Here is a 17,221-nt window from a genome sequence, read left to right as displayed (position 1 = left end):
TTTCCTGGTACTCTAGTTACCTCAGCAACTGTTTCCAGTCTATCAAATGGAGCTCTGCTATCTCCCTGAACTCCCTATACAGATGGGAGTACCTCAAGGGTCAATTCTAGGACCAATACTGTTTAATATTTTTAATAATCGATTATCTACCTCTACCCCACACTCATCACTAGTGCACAATGCAGATGACTCCACTGTCATCTCCATTGCTGATATCCTTCCCAAGCTCCATACTACAACACAGGACTCATTCTTGTCTATTGAAAACTGGCTCAACCAAAACCATCTAATCTTAAATCCAAAGACGACCAAACTCTTCTCTTCATACCAAAAACAGTGTTGCACCTGAAACCATCCTTCACCATCATTTCCCACAATAACACACCCATTACAGTAGAAAGCCACACCAAACTACTAGGAGTCATTATTGATGACCAGCTAAAGTTTGACTTGCATATTCTAAGTAACATTAAGAAAACCCATCAAAAACCTGGTCTCCTTTACAGAAACAAAAACTTTCAAGTAAAGCTAAAACAGCTCTATTGCATGCCTACCTATTACCAACCCTTCTCTACAGCTCTCAAATTCTCATCAATTTACAGGCCACACCTATTTCTAAACTATAGTCCTCTTATAACAAGGTAGCTAAATTTGCTGCTGAACTACCATACTCCTCTCATCACTGCTTAGCACTCAGAAAACTGAACTGGTATGAATTCCCCCATAACCTCTTCCTCCCTCAGCTTAAGATAATTCATTCTGTTCTATACCAGCCCACTTTCTACCCCAGCATCACATCTATCATCTCCCCCTGCACCCCAGCAAGAACACTCCGGAGCTCTGACTAACATCGCTTGTCCATTCACAAACCCAAGATCAACATAGGAAAACACCCCTATAGCTGTTACCCTGCTGAGAACTGGATAAACTACCACTAGACATCTGACACATTGGACCCAAACCCCAATTCGGAAAGGCAGTAAAAAATCACTTATGCAAAAATAAACTATGTCTGTGCTATCTCCCCCCTGACTGACCCATTTCTCTAGGCTATCCTATCTCTCACCTTTCTACTACATGAGGGAAACCATGCCTTTCTCCTAATCACTCTTCATTTCAACACTGCAAGCCATCTTTCCTACCTTTCTGCCTGTAACCTACACTCTTATAAAATTATTTTCATACTTGACCACCTCTTCTCCCATTCACAGCCAGTTTAATCTGTTCTGGTATATACATTTTCAACAGTTAAATGACTAAGCTTAGAAACCTTTACTCACTTACCTTTAACTACACTGTAAGCAGCATTCTTTGCCTTGTAAATTTTATCTATATTATCTTCTGTACTCTGCAGTGTACCTACATGTGCTGAAATGTAGATTCTAATTGCCATGTATATAAAACCTGCTATTGCATAGGTCTGCATGATATCTTGTATTATTATCTTTGTACTAAGTCATCTTAATTGTATGTATTTACTGTGAAGCTTTTCTCCCCAGGTCTGCACTGAAAAAGGGCTCTGTTCTAGCTGGCCCAACCCGGTCAACAAATGTCAAATAAATAAATAAAGATCTAACCAGTGAACCAGATACGTGTTTCTTATAACCTTTATTGATCTCCCATTATGATAAAAATATATACACACATGCACACACACAAAGTTCCATAATGCTGAGTTTAGTGAAGTGGAAGTTCTCGGCCATACTGGTGTTGCTGCCCCAAACCTCCTTTCCCACCCTCCCCCCTTGAGAATTGAAATCATCCAGGTGGTACTGAATGTTTAGGAGTCCTGCTATGCTAGGTAATGAGAATCTAAGACATCCTAGGGTAATGAAGCTTGTTAGTTATGCCTAGCACAGTTCAAACCTACCCAAGGACTCTGTGGCCCTGTTGAGTCTGGCTGAAGATGTCCTGCACCACAGCTCCACCTGTACTGCAGCTCCACCCTGCCTGCAATATTAGAGTTGGTATACAGGTAGAGCTGCATAGCCATGAGGCCATCGTACAGAGCAGCACCTCTTGTAGGGCAGATGGGAGAATGCATGTATGACAAGCAACATTATGACGATGCCCGGATTTTCTCTGTCCATGGCGGGGGCCAAGCATGTGATACCAACAGTTTACTTGGGAATGTCTTCAACTTTTGGCATATGTGTCTGTGAGAGCCATCTTCCAAATTGTTCTTGCATGACTTGCACACCACCCAGCTGTAAATTGTCCCAGTCCCCAGCCTTCCATCACACAGCTCGCACACAGTACAGTACAGCTCCATCTGTACATTGAAATTGCTAGTTCAAGTAATCTGGCTTCCTTCCAGGTACTGCCTGCAGTACCACCTTTCACATACATGTGGGGCTGTTAATTTGTTGAAATACCCTATTGACCAATGGGGCACACTGTTACTAATGTACAACTCCATAATGTTTCTGCCTTGCAAACCTGATTCCTATTTTGGTATTGGCATAGGGTTGTAGCAGTTCAGTATCAGAATCTTAATGGAGACTGTCAGAGCCCTAGGCTTTAGACATAGACATAGAGTAGCATGTATGGAATGGTGTGTCACTCAGTGCACAAGTGCCTTCAGCCCCTCCCTCCGAAACACCATACACCTTGACATGTCTGCATGTATACATATAATAACAACATTACACAAAATCAAGCATGTTTTGTGTGTATGATCTTGATCAGAATTCTTATCCCCATTGATGTTCCAAGGTAATAAAACCATGCTACCTGATTACCTGCCTAGGTACATATTCTTGTGAATTCATAAGGCAGTTTTGGCTTACCATTACCTTTTGCTTCCCCTTAAAAAAAATTACTTCTGACCTATGACTTCCTTACTTAAGAATCTGTGAAATAGTATTGTAGCTTTCATTTGACTAGTTTTATCTGCTTTTGTTGAACAAATCATCGTGAAGTTAAACAGTTAACTGTTTTAATTTGAAATTTAATTTACATTAAGTGGAAATATGAAAACATGCTAATGGCAGGGTAGAGACTTGGGGTTCCTGTTCCATCCTCACAAAAAAGAGCACAACCTATAAAATATGTATAGATGTGACAGCTTCTATTGCTTTAAAAATTGAATAGACAATTCCAATCACTGCATGTTTTACATTTTATAGACAGATAATTTATTAACATATAAATGCTTTATGATGTGTTATATTTATTTTGTAGCTAGTCAGACAGTTTATTGACTAATAAATGGTCTGTAATACTTCAGATGTATTTACAGCTAACAGCATCTTGGATGTTAAATCTTAATATGGCTAGTTGCTATAGAAGAAACCGTAATTGTGTTAGTAATTCAATATTTTTTGTTGTGTCCCTTACTCTTGACTCAGCTCTCAGCTAATAAAGTCTCTGTCTCTTTGTCTGCATATATGGGCATGCATGTATACATATATATATATATATATATATATGTATATATATATATATATATATATATATATATATATATATATATATATATATATATATATACATACTATGTCCTGGCAAAAATAGCTATGAATTTAAACTTGGAGAACAGCAATAAGAATGTAGTTGGCTGTATGCAGATAACCAAATAAATGATACACTCTGTCAGCCTTTTGTGCTATGTGCATTGCTTGCATTTTTATCTTGTGAACTGGAGTAGTCAGGCAAATATGAACTTCTTAGTTTTCTCTTAAGACTGCTATTTTCCTGTCTTCATCCAGTAATATGTCACCTTCTAACCAATAGGTGGTATAAATCATTCAGATTTCTATAAACTATGATGGCTTTTTGAGGAAAAATCATTATAGTCTGTAAGATAATTTAAAACTGTGCAAACATTGTTCTTTTATTTTTAGTCTCTGGGTAGGTAATATTGTTTGCCAGATTGGATTAGCGAGGAAGAGTAAACATTTGTTCAAAAACTTAAACTTTCTGTTGTACAGAAAGCCTTTCAGTCTTAAATATATACTTATTTTGACTGCAAAATCAGCCTCACAATCTAGGGTATGCCATGTCAGTTCTAGGCCAAATTATTTGTTTTTGAAGAGCACACTTTAGAATATTTCTGGCAGTTTTAAACTAACTGTGAAGTGCTTTAAAATCAATTGTGAATCCTAGGCAATGTCACACCATGCCAGTGCTCAAATGAATCGACTGCTTTTCAGTCAAATCAGCCAAGCAATGTAGACTTTTCCAAGACATTATTAAGCAGATTCTGAATGCTGCAAAATTAGCCATTCAGCCTGCATCATACTATGAAGGTATTAGATTAAAAGTATAGCTGTCTGGTGCCAATATCTCACTGAATCTGCTGGTCTTTAACTGTGCAATGTACAATATACCATGACAGTTTTAAACTGAATCAAGTGCACAATGAAATCATCTGTGCAAAGGCAAATATGTTGTCCATATGATGCAGCATCAAGTCAAGCAATTGGTGTTGGAGTCATGAGGCTGATGCCTGCAAACCTTGCAGATTCCCATAGCAAGGATGGTAAATTCTACAAAACCTTTGTGCACACTGGGCTGGGCAGTTTGTGCATGCCCCTTGATTCTATGTGAGAAAGGTGATGGCAGTGTCAGCTTTTACTGGACCCTTCTGCGGCTAGCTCCCAAGGCAGCCACTGTTGCATGCTTACCAGTTACTGGAGGTGCTGCTTCTGCTAGCCTCTTAGTCCAAGCAATACCCCTGTATGCCAGAAAATGCTTATGTTAACAATAGCTGAATGATGCAGCTCATCAAGCTATTCATGTAGTTTCTGAATTGCACTACTATAGTTTGAGTTTCTCATTTGCACATGCTATTGTATATTGTGAGTTTATTATTTGCATACACTATTGCTCTCATTAACATGTTGCTCATTATTATGCAGTCATTAGCATGTGATGCATCCTGTGGTCATGCTACTTTTCTTCTTTGAATTGCTCCTCTTCCACATGTCACTGCTCACCATGCTATTGCATGTAACACAGTGTCGTTTGTTTCTGAATACCTCCTGTATTGAACTAACTGAGGAATCAGCAAAAGGGCAGATTAATGAGAGCTGCAGCCTGCACTTTTTCAAGACTTAAGCTGAAAAAAAACATTATTTGAACAGGTAATGGAGCATGCTTATGTCTAAGTCTTTTGAAGTCTTCCAGTTTTTATGAGTAAAACAAATATGTTTGTTTTTCTGAATTTTGGAAAGATTAGGGTGAGTGTGTGTTTGTGTACATCTTTAGCAGTTAAATCTGTTTTCCGTTTTATTTCTCTTATATGGGAAGAAAGACAGCTAACATCTCTGAGTGGGATTAAACATGGTAAATGATACAGTAGTATTTAATTCTGACTTGTAAAGCAATGCTTGTCATTTACCGACATGGTTTAAGATTCAGGTAAAGATGTACAAGCTTTGTGGCATAGAGGGTTAAACCCTGACTATTGTGCAGGTGTCCCAAGCTTGGGTGCAAGTTGGAGCTGGTCAGGGAAGATGGGAGTTAGTGGCTGTTGCAGGTTTGCCCATCCTGTGGGGATGTGGGTGGTTCTGACTCACCATACAGGTGAGATGTAGCAGAAGTGATCTGTCAAGCTGCAGACATTGAAAATGGAAACAAAGGCACATGAAAAGTAAGTGCATCCACCCAAAAGTATGCAGCTCTCATTAACTTAACATTTCAGTTCCAAACATCACATAATTCTTCCCACTTCCAGTAGGAATGTGAGATATTACTCAGAAATACATCTTTAAAAAACACTGGCAAAAATGATGGAAAAATATAAATATATTATCAATGAGACAGACTAAAATCTGTAGATTTTCATGAACTGCATGGTAAAATTTTATCACACAGTGTCATTTATTTTTGCTTCAGAAAAAGGGAGATGTAACGTGTACCCTCTTTCTTTAAATTGTTGTTGCCACTAGTATGTTGTATGTATTCTATGTTAATATCTGTTCTTATGTTGTTCTAAGACTGTATATAACTATGGTGCTTTTCTCCCCGGGCCTCCGCTGAAAAAGGACTGCTAGTCCAGTTGGACTTTCTCGGTTATCGAATGTAAAATAAAAATAAATAAATAAGTAAAATATGTTGGTCATGTACTATGGTTTTCTGTGTGCTAAACAGCTTCAAAAATTGCACATGATGATAGGGATTCATGAAGTTGTGTGAAGGGGTAAATCAAGCCTGAAAATGAGAACATTCTTCCAAAACAGTGATAGTTGAGAGGTCTGGTGGAGTCAAGCCTATCAAGCCCTCTCTGCCTGAATGCATTCTTACTTGTTAGTCAAGAGAAACAAAGCACTGGAAGCATGCTTTCCTTCAGGACACAGCAGTTGTGGAGTTCAGAAGTGCTTGAAGGGGGTGCTCCATACAAATGAGGGTAAGCTATCCCTAAGGACCAGCAAGAAGCTGTCCTGCTGCCTGCCATCTGTCTCTTACTGGGGAAAAGAAGGCTAATTGGGATTCTTGATCAGGAACAAGTGGGCTGTAGGGCTGTCAGCTAGCCTGGAAATACCTGTTCATGTCCTGCTGGAACAAATGGGCCATTTAGGTGTAGCCAGACAAGCCATCAGGTGAGGTCTCACAGTTTGCAAAAAAAAAACAAAAATAAAAAAACCAAGATGTAAGTGAAAAATAGCACATTTTTCATACAGTTAACTGGCATACCTTTTCAGGCAATATTCTTCTAGAACAGCAGTTGTCAGTTTGATAAATACATTTCTCTGACCTTTAGTATCTTTTACAGAAATCCTTTTTATCAGGAAGACTCCAGTTGTTAAGAATTTTCACCTATTCCACCAAGCATTGAACTTTTAACTTTAATATTAAAATTAGTCTCCTAGAAAGATGTTTGCAATGATTCAAGAAGAATCTCATCTGGCAGAGAAAGGACTAGACCCAGCATTAGATTTATACTGCTCAATTGCGAGACTGAGTCACAGCATAAATAATAACTAACAAATACTTGCCCCATGCTATTAGTTTGTATGCATAACACCTATTCTGCACACAGGTCTTAGTGATCACAGCACTAGAGGGAAAACTAATGTTAGTAGTAACTCAGCACTTCATCAGTAGTTTGTAGAAATGTTTCATTAAGCATGTCATTTGCATAGAGTGTGGGGCCTTAACCTCAAAGATACAAGGTGCACAGCTTGATTCTGACCAACGGTTACTGGCTAGGCTTGCAATAGTCTTCAGACCAATAGCCTTCTGTTTACCTGTGAACTGCTTCAGAGTTATTACAGGAAGATAAAAACAAAAAACATCTCACATCTGCAGTTCCTGTACTTCTTTTATTCTGTCACATAATACACTGATGCTGCATATGCCAAGGATGTTCTTAAGATGCCTTCTTTAAGGAGGCACTCAAATGTAGTTGGAAAAATGCTACTGTTTTCCATGTTTGTGTGTATATTTATACATGTGTGTGTATGTGTCTGCGCATGTGCTATGTGAGTATATTTTTGTGTGTCTTTGTGTATTTATGCATTATGTAAAGTATATGCATTATCTGTTCAATTATTATATAACATTTAGATTTTGCATGTAAAATGCTTCTTCCAGAAATAACACTTACCCCAACATTCAAACATGAGACAAATGAATTGTTTTGCATCAAAAATGTAACAAAAATATCTCCTAATGATAAACAAATACAAGGCATTTTAAAAGATAGCCCATTTTCAAAGTGCTATAATGCACTCCAGCGTGGGTGCTATATTGAAATAATGGACTTTCTGGTTGTGGGGCCTCTGCCTTTAGTTTTGTGCCTTACAGTACGTGGCCATTATCTCCCTCTAACAAACAAACTAACAAAGAAGCACACATAAGAACCTGGTAACATCTTAGTTTATACACCATTTCTTACCAACTATATGCAGCATCCCTGCATAGTTGTCACAGCACAACCTGGGAATGGGAGTGCCTATGGACTCTGAGGTAAAAAATTACCTGCAACAGTCATTGTCCAACCCATACATGCATTAGTCAAGTGAAACTATGTAAAACTGTAGCACTTGCCCATCCCAATAATTATAACTGGAACTTCCCATCAAAATGTTCTTTTTCCTCAGGACATTGTTCAGTGATTGATTCATATCAGTTATCTGTCTCCATGTACCTGTTTCTAGGCACCCACCCTACACGGCTATCCTTGAAGTCTTCCAAGCCTGATGTTACAACAGAAGCTAAACACCCAAGACAATTCTGGGACACTGTCACAAGGCAGCAGACAAACAAAACAGATTAGCTAGATGGTGCTGCCACATGAAACAAACTGCCTGACAAATCTGTCACATATACAATTACAATTAGAAGAGATGCACTATGGCTGTGTGTGTGTGTGTGTGTGTGTGTGTGTGTGTGTGTGTGTGTGTGTGTGTGTGTGTGTGTGTGTGAGATGATGGGTCTATATTATATTCTCAAAAGCCGACAATGTCGAATCTGACATTGTTGACATGAGAATATCGAACGCTCAGAATCTCGAGCGTGTAAACGAAAATCTCCGTAAGGGGAGATTTCCATTTACTGCAGTGTAGTGTGGTCTCGGAGTTGGTATATTTAAGTAGTGGGGGGTGTGGGGGGTGCAGGGGGGCTTGCCCCTGCTTAAACCCGTTAGGGTATCTTTTTTTTGGTCTTTTTATAAGGTCGATGTTTGAAGACATCAACCCGTGATGACACACACATTATGGTCAATAACACAACATTAAAACCTGGTACATAAAAAGTAGCTGGTATCAGGTCCCTGTACATGTTGGCTCCTGGGCATCAAAATGTAATCATGCTACACAGTTTAGAAGTGCACTGCTAAGATCTCACAAGCAAGCTAGACTCATGAGATGCAAAAGTAGTTCACATGCTGTAATACTGAATGAGGCATGTTGATGAGCCTGTTTTCTTCAGATTGCACTTCAGATTTCAGAATAGATCTTGGTTCCCCATTTGCAGTTGAGAACATAATGATTGCATAGTCCATCCTTAGACACTGTACACTATGCACATTTGTAGACACAATAATGGAAGAGGAAGGACTGTGCAAGCTAGTGATACCTTTACTTAAGTAGGTGGGGTGGGGGGGTCTTGAGACCTACGTACATGAAAAATGCTCCATAGGCCAAAAAGGCAAAATCAAAATTCAAAAAGCGGACAGTAGTCTATGTCAGTGATATAAACCTTATAAAAACACGTACCAACCACAGAAGAAAACAAGGCAAACTAGTTTCGGCCAAAGGCCTTCTTCACTGCCACAAAAGATATAAATAAAATAATGCAAAGTGAGTCACAAGTATATATATTTTTCCCCTCACCCCCAAATTGAAAGAACCAATCATAATGTAACACTTAACCCAGGAGGAAACAAAGCTCCTAACTTAACAATCTAAGTACATTCTTTTTTGTTTAATAATTCATGCCACCCCAAGTTGTTTAGTCCCTTGAAACAAATGCAATTAATGGCAGTAAACCTAAAAGATGCAGCAGAATGCTCAAGGGTATGTTTATATACTGCATTAGGCATACGGCAATTCCTAATGTCACTTAGATGCTCAAAAATACAGACTTTAAATTGTCTAGAGGTTTGACCCACATAAAAAGCAGAGCAACTACATTCCACCAGATATATTACCCATTCAGATACACAAGTATCCATACAGTGTATATCAAATACACAAGAAGTATTTAAAGATGAAACTTATTAACACATTTGCAAGCTAAGTAATGTCCAGAGGGATAACAACCCTCTATTTGTGTCCTCTCAATAGAAAGTTACACATTGGAATCAGAATTAAACACTTTTTTAAAAAATGATTCAGATAATTACCAATAGTTTTCCCCCGTCTATATGTAAATGCACAATTTGTTGGTAATACGTGGGCTAACCTATTATCAGACAAGAGTATCCCCCAATGTTTGTTAATTAAGTTACAGCAAACAGATGATGGTAGGGGTCTATATTAGTTTGCCAAATCGACTGCACTTCAGCAAAAAATGTTTCAGAGATTCACTAAATTTACCAAGGACAAAGAAGTAGTTGGCCAACTATGCAACTTTGCCTTTTTCTCCACTGTAGTGCAATGTTGGAGTTGGTATTTATAGTTGGGGGGGGGGGTCGATTTACTTACATGTTGGTCTGTTGTGCTGCAGGGCAAGTATTTACTTGACCTTGGTAAATTCAGCGAATCAATGAAATGATTTTCACTGAAGTGTGGTTGATGAATAGGTGTTCGCCAAAATAAAATTTCTGAAAACTAATATAGACCCCTACCATCATGTGTCTATGGTAGTAAGGAAATTATTCTATGCTGCACAACCTATAAGCAAGGGTGTGATATCTAGGTCCAAGGAAATCATCTTTTCACTGTATATGGCTCTCACCAGACCAGTCATCAAGAACAATGTTCTTTTCAGTATTTATTTGACGAGTTACATGCAATTGAAATGTCTAGGGGAGCTCATAAAAAAGATACAGAGCATAAACAACTTGTTCTTCATGGAGCACCTCAAAGATCTATCCCTGTATTTGGTGTCCTACAGACTGTTGATCAAGGGAATAAAAACAGGTTTCCCATCCATGTGAAGCAGCATTCTTCCCTATGCCAATTCATACATAACTTGGACCAGTGGATAGGGAATTACAAATTCACCCCTGATCTGGCACCTATGTCCCCAACTGGCAGAGGCATCCTGTAAGTGCTTGATCACCCAATCCTAAGCCTACATATTCTCCTTAGAAAAATCTTAAGGTTCTTAAAGCTTGTCAGAAAAATTGGGGATGCCTTGCTAGGCTTAAAAAGACCTCTCTGGTTGTTAGTGTAATATAGACCTATGAACCTATGAAACATGGCAGCCTTGTGAGCCCTGCAGTTGATGTCTTCAAGAGGTGTATATGCTTCAACACATGCACAATTTCTCAACCAACTCGGGTACTACTTGCAGCCAGGACCTTGCTGGGCTCTTAGCACTGCTATTGCAATGAGCCTAGGCAGCTTCCCTCCCTCCAATCAGGACAGGTGAGTTAGCATTTGCCACTCATTACCATCGTACCCTCTGTCCAGACCTGCCAGTGCCAGTGCTACTACTCAGACATGAATTGCCTGGGTAACAGTATGGACATGTCATTCTAAACTCTTTTGAGGACATAGGACAAGTGTCCACAGTACAGAAGATTGTCTTAACTTTGAAGATTATTCACATTATCTCAGGAGTTTCAAGAAGATGGAACTCCTTCAATAAGGCAAAGAATTCTGTAGATGTAGGTAAATCAATGATAGACCCTATATGGAGTGAGAAGCTGACCTCCTACTTTATATATCTGATTCCCTTCTTAATGAAGCAAGGCCATTGACTAAAACATATCTGTTTCTCAAGATAGTTTCAGTCTCTTCCATAGATGTTGACCTGCTATGGAATATGGAAAGAAGTACATTTCAGGAGGGGATAGCTAGAAAATCTGACACTAACTATTGCACCAGTTATGCAAAGAGTTGCATTAAATATCAGATACCATGAGTAACCATTAATACAGGTAGAAGAAAAGAAACAGGCAGACCTTCACCTTATCATTGACAAAGCAAATAATGTCAGCAAGTACAACCCATATGAGCTCCCAAGTTGTTATTTAAACGTCTATGACACATACACGAAAATATCATTCCTTTTAAGTTAAGGAATCCTGCTGATGAAACATTCATGCCATTATGATCAGTGGGGTGGTAATAGTCATTCTGGCCACTGTGAATAACAACTCCAAGTTAACATCAGTACTAGACTGCCAGTGCTACGATCATGTTTTCTTTCTTTCTTTTTTTTTTTTGTAGTGGAAAACCAAGCAGCCAGAGGGAACTTACCTCCAAAGCAAAGATGCAGCTTTCCTTCAGATATGACTTAGTCACAAAGGTCATATCATAAGATGTTTTGAGATCAGCAGAAATAGCTGCTTTATTATTAGTTACTGTGTTGCTTTGTGGTTCTTCTTTGATCTAATTAAAAACACAGAGAGTTACAGGCAGATATTCCCTAATCAAGAAAGTCCTTTGTAAAGGTACTCAAATGTGACATCACCGTTCCTGGAGCCATCTTACCCAAGAACACCTTGTCCTGACCAGAATCTATATTATGCCCTGTAGAATAGTGTTTACATGTTGTACCTTTAAGAAGTGTTTCAAGGTTGGCATCTGCATATAAATAGCAAGCACATGCTAGTTTCAGTGCCATTTTGGGAGTGCAGCCAGAGAGTGAGCATGTATGAGTGTAATAGATAGTTTGCTTATAAGTTTATCTGAGTTAAAGTTATTAAGTCATAATCCTGATGTGTTTGTACATAATAAAGCTGCTTGAACAGAACCCACAAAGACTCGGCTATTTTATCCTGACTGGATGAGTGACATGCCCCATCTCCATTTTAGTGTCACTGCCACTAGAAATTACCGTTTTAGTCACTGCAGTACTTTTCTTAGAGGCCAGGTCCACTAATAATTGTAAAGGTTGCTGTTTGCAGAGTAAGTCATAGCTGTTTATGTGCCTGAAAAGCCATTTGTAAAGTTATTTTTCAAAACTTTGTTTAATGAGCAGAGGTTTAAGATAAGACTGTAATCTGTGGGTTATGTGAGTGAGAGTACTTTTGGTAAAGGTATGATAGCATGCTGGAAGACTGCAAATGCAGTTATGTCAACAAATTCATATCTGAACTCTCCAAAGGACTTAATGACAAAGAGGCTGAATATTAATTTTGTTAAGATCAGTTTCATGTTTTTAGTTTAATCCTGAGTTTATAATCTCAATGGGTAATTTCTATTTTGTAAGGTTAAGTACTATAAGGACTTGAGTAGGAAAATTACCAGCACCTTCAAATTCAAGGTAAATGCAAATATTATTTATTTAAAATAAAAAATTACATATTATTGGATGGATTCTGGAAAACATTTATAAACACTGCTCTGATTGTCTTGTTAAACTATTTATAATGCATGTTAGATCAAATCTACATTTTGCACTTACTTCAAATCTGATCTTCTAAGTTTATAGGGTGTTCAGAGAAAATTCACTGAGGGGATTGCTTATTGTAAAGATCTATCTTAAAGAATAAATATGAGCAGCTTGGTCACGTCTCAATTCTAAATTAGTTATCTTTGGCTTAGAGGAAAATTGTGTTGGCATTTAGAGCAGCTCATGATGGAGAACAGTTATTATGCATGGAACTGGTTAATTGTTAGCACGTTTCTGGAGATTCAGAAGTCACCTTTAAACCTGGTAACTGTAGAAGCATCACTCATATAAGATTTATTTCACAGTGTCTTACTAAACTTTGGAATAAGTTGCCATTAATACTAACCTATAGTAGTACCATTGCACAATTTAAAACTGCACTAGACAATTGGATGGGTCCTTTAGCTTATTATTATTATTTGCATTTTGAATGGCCTTTCAGGCCTAAGTACAGCTTTCATAACTATTAAACTACTGTTTTTCTCTTCTCTTACATATAGGATGTGTTGTCCCAACAGTTTGTAATCTTTCAGAAGTGTTAAGGTTTTATTAACACTGTACTTACAGTAACCACGCCAGAGAATTTTCTGTGCTTCCAGATAAAGTTCCCAGTATGTTCATGTACAATCTTAAAGAATAATAAGCATTACACCAAAATAAAAAAAATATTCTTCTCAAGGTAATGTAGTCTTTAAACTGCATGTAAGATCCAGTTAGCTAAAATCAGTAAATGGTGAATTTAGCAAACCTTAACTTTCAAACTTTACATCTGGAGGAAAAGCAGAAGCAGCCCTGGCTGTGGAACTTCTTGGATTCCAAACAATGTGTTCTGTTTGATGACTATACAATTGCAAGTGTGACTTTTCCATTTATCACAGCATTACAGAAGGAATGTGTAGATAGAACTAGTAATAAATGTAGGTGTTGATATACAGTCTACAAAACTGACAGACCATCTCATTGTCTTTGCAGACTCCAAACCGAGAGAGACAGAGAGGGAGAGAGAGAGAGAGAGAAAGAGTTTTGTGTCATGTACTTTGCATCTGAGAAGATATAATATAGGCCACTGGAGTGTGACAGTAATGCTTAAAACAGTTATCTCCTAAATATCTCCAAAGCACTGAAAATGCCATTTTGGAAACTACTGCCTGGTTTCAACAATGAACCTATGGCTAATATGCTTATTCTTAAGTTACTGTGACTAGGTGGTAGGAATTTCCCTAGCCATTCATATAGTCAAACTCAAAAATGCATCATTTGCAGTTTTGTATACTGATAAACTGTAATTCAAATTTATAACAGATGGAAGGCAAGCAATAGTGTAGCATTTCAAATATCTGTGCAAAGTATACACATTTTTCACTGCTCATTTTTCAAGTTTCAAATAAATTTAGGAAGATAATTCCAAAGGTTGTATAAAAAGCACATATCTGACTATTTGAAGACTTTTGTGCATATTATGTAAACAACCGGCTCAAGGTGCTGTTTCCCATCCAGTACAAACAAGAATATCTTTTTCTTCATTAAATGCCATGAGTAGTAGCAAGACCATCAAATTACGTAAGATCAAGGAATGTCATTAACTTACATCTACTGTTATTCTTACTATAAAAAACATTAACAAATTGTGCATTAAATTTATGTATTTCCTGTTTGTCACAATACCATCACAGTGTCTCAAGGGCTAAGTATTTAATTAGCATACTTACCCAACTTCTCAAAAGCTTTTTTTGTTAACAGTAACTTCTAAGATAAGATGCTTAGCAGAGTATGATTTCCTTTTGATGTCATATTTAATAATGTTATTGATGTTTTTTAATTAACATACATTAATGCTGGTAGAATTAGTTGATACAATTTCTAAAGCTGTTTTCCCAGTTATTAATTTTTCTGTACTGTTTAAAGGCATAAAGAATGTCTTTCTGTTTTTGCTTGAATATTACTGTAGTTGTTTGGTAATTAAGTAAGTGAGTTGGTCAGAAATTACTTGGTAATATTGCTGCTTTCAACCAGTGTATCAAATGCACAAAGCCAAATTCATCAGAAGTGGGTAGTGTTACAATATGGGAATAATTCATTCATCTAAGGTGCGGTGAGTATGAAGGTAGTTATAATTGCAGGTGGTATGAAAGGGAAACTTACAGGGTGAATTGAATTCTGATTATTTTTTTCAGTCTAAATCTATAAAAATTAAAACAATTACTTTTTCAATGCACTGTTGAGGTACCATCTGGGAAATGTTGACTGATGCAGATATATAGGAAATTCTACAAAAAATCTTGTCAGTTTGAGATATGAAAGTCCATAAAACATGTTTTCCTAAAACTATGTAGGAAATCTTGCAGTAAATCTCAACAGTTTGAGATACCAAGATCCATGTGGCATGCTTTTCATCAGATGTATGGGAAATATTATAGGAAAACCTGGTAATCTGAGATGCAAAACCCCCTAAAGCATGCTCTCCAGCAGCTGCATAGCAAATTATATAATGTGTTGTTAGAAAAATCTATACATGCTGCTTAGAAAAATATATTTACATACATGCTGCTTAGAAAAATATATTTACAATGTGTGCTGCTTAGGAAGATGTGTATTTAAACATTCAAACACATATAAGTTGTGTGATCAAATATATAGAGAAATGTGTGCTTTAGTTAGAAATAAATGTACTTAAATCCATAATAGAACAAAGTTAATGTAATGCATTTAATTCTGTCTTACTAGAATAATAGTAGAAATAAACCTGCATATTATTGCTTGAAGCACAAGCTGCAGTGTAATCAGAAATTTGACCTTGGCAGTTTGCAAACACAGTCTGGCTCATGTCTTTCAAGTAAAGATTATTTTGCAAAGTTAGAAAATAATAAATCTGTTCGCATGTGTGTCCTCTTTCCTGCCTCCACCAGGAGAGTAGCCTTGTGCGCACTATCTCTGATAGTGCGCAGCTGGGAACAAGAAAGACAAAGGGAGGCATTAAGGAAGACATACATCTATTGTATTTGAACTAATCAGAGAACCTTGAATTGGCTACATCCTCAGGAGGTCATCGTGACTGACCAGCTGCTTGCAAGGCTGCAACATTCTCATGGGAAAAGGACTTTTTGAAAAACACAAATTCAGCACTTTTTATGAATTACTATGATGTAAAGACCCTGTCACTGACCACGCCAGTGAGGTGGGCAAAACTGATAATGACATATATAAAAATGGTGTGTTCTGTCAATAAAGCAGTCAAAATTCTATACAACTTTGTGTATGGTTTTTTGCCTCCTAATGTACATTAGAGAATAAGATATCTGAGTTTTCCTGCATTATTGTTTGTTATTGATTGACATTGTTTTTGAATAACTCAATGATTTTTACAGTCCGATTCTAACAAATTTATTTAACATTTTGGTCCTAATCGTGCCGGAATTCCCTTGGTAAGCTGCAGGTCACAGAGTGCATAAGTGCTAATAAATCTACGCAGGAGAAGCTGCCAAAAAGAATGGTTCTTCTTAAAGTGAAAAGACCTCCGACTGAATTGTTGTATGTAAAGAGGCTGTCCACTTTCTGATCTGTGGCTGAAAAGCGGAAGACTGGGCCCCAAGGAGAAACAATAAGAGCAGGAGGCTCAGGTAAGAAGAATTTCCCTCTTTGTCTTTGTTTTAGATCAGGGACCAGGTTACACTGTGCTATTGCTAAGGTTTGTGATAGCAGGGAGAGAGAGAGTCAAGTATTGTATCTTGAGTCATAGATCAGGGAATAACAAAGCAAAGTAAACAGTCATTCTAGACACTACTGTGGATATGGGGAAATAAGATACCACGTGGTACAAGAGAAGGGTTACGTAACAGTCTTTTTAAGACATGGGAAATCAGTGCACTAAGAGATCACGAGATCCGCCCCTAACGGATAATGTGAAGCATATGCAATTACAGTAAGCAAATAATGTGAGATATTTTGCAAAATGTGTTAACAACTATAAATTTGATAGTAAACTAGATAAACTTTCACTAGTTAAACTCCTTAAACAAGCTTTAATCTGATGCAGGGCGTCAGGCAAAAGAAAAACAGAAGCTTAAAAAATTCTGAAACATTTTTAGACAACAGAGTGAAAGGTCTAACAGACAAAATCTCTGAAAAATGAAAACTTAGAGCAGACTGGACTTGCATTAATTAATGCATACAGCAGGGAAATGAGACAGTAGATGGATATTATGCTAGATTATTAAAATGCTTAAAATAACAATTAAAAAAATATATATATACATTTTAAAAGGTT

Source organism: Protopterus annectens, chromosome 11.part0, assembly GCF_019279795.1.
Source record: "Protopterus annectens isolate FY-2018-M chromosome 11.part0, PAN1.0, whole genome shotgun sequence".
Lineage (NCBI taxonomy): Eukaryota > Metazoa > Chordata > Ceratodontiformes > Protopteridae > Protopterus > Protopterus annectens.
This window is presented reverse-complemented; position numbering follows the sequence as displayed.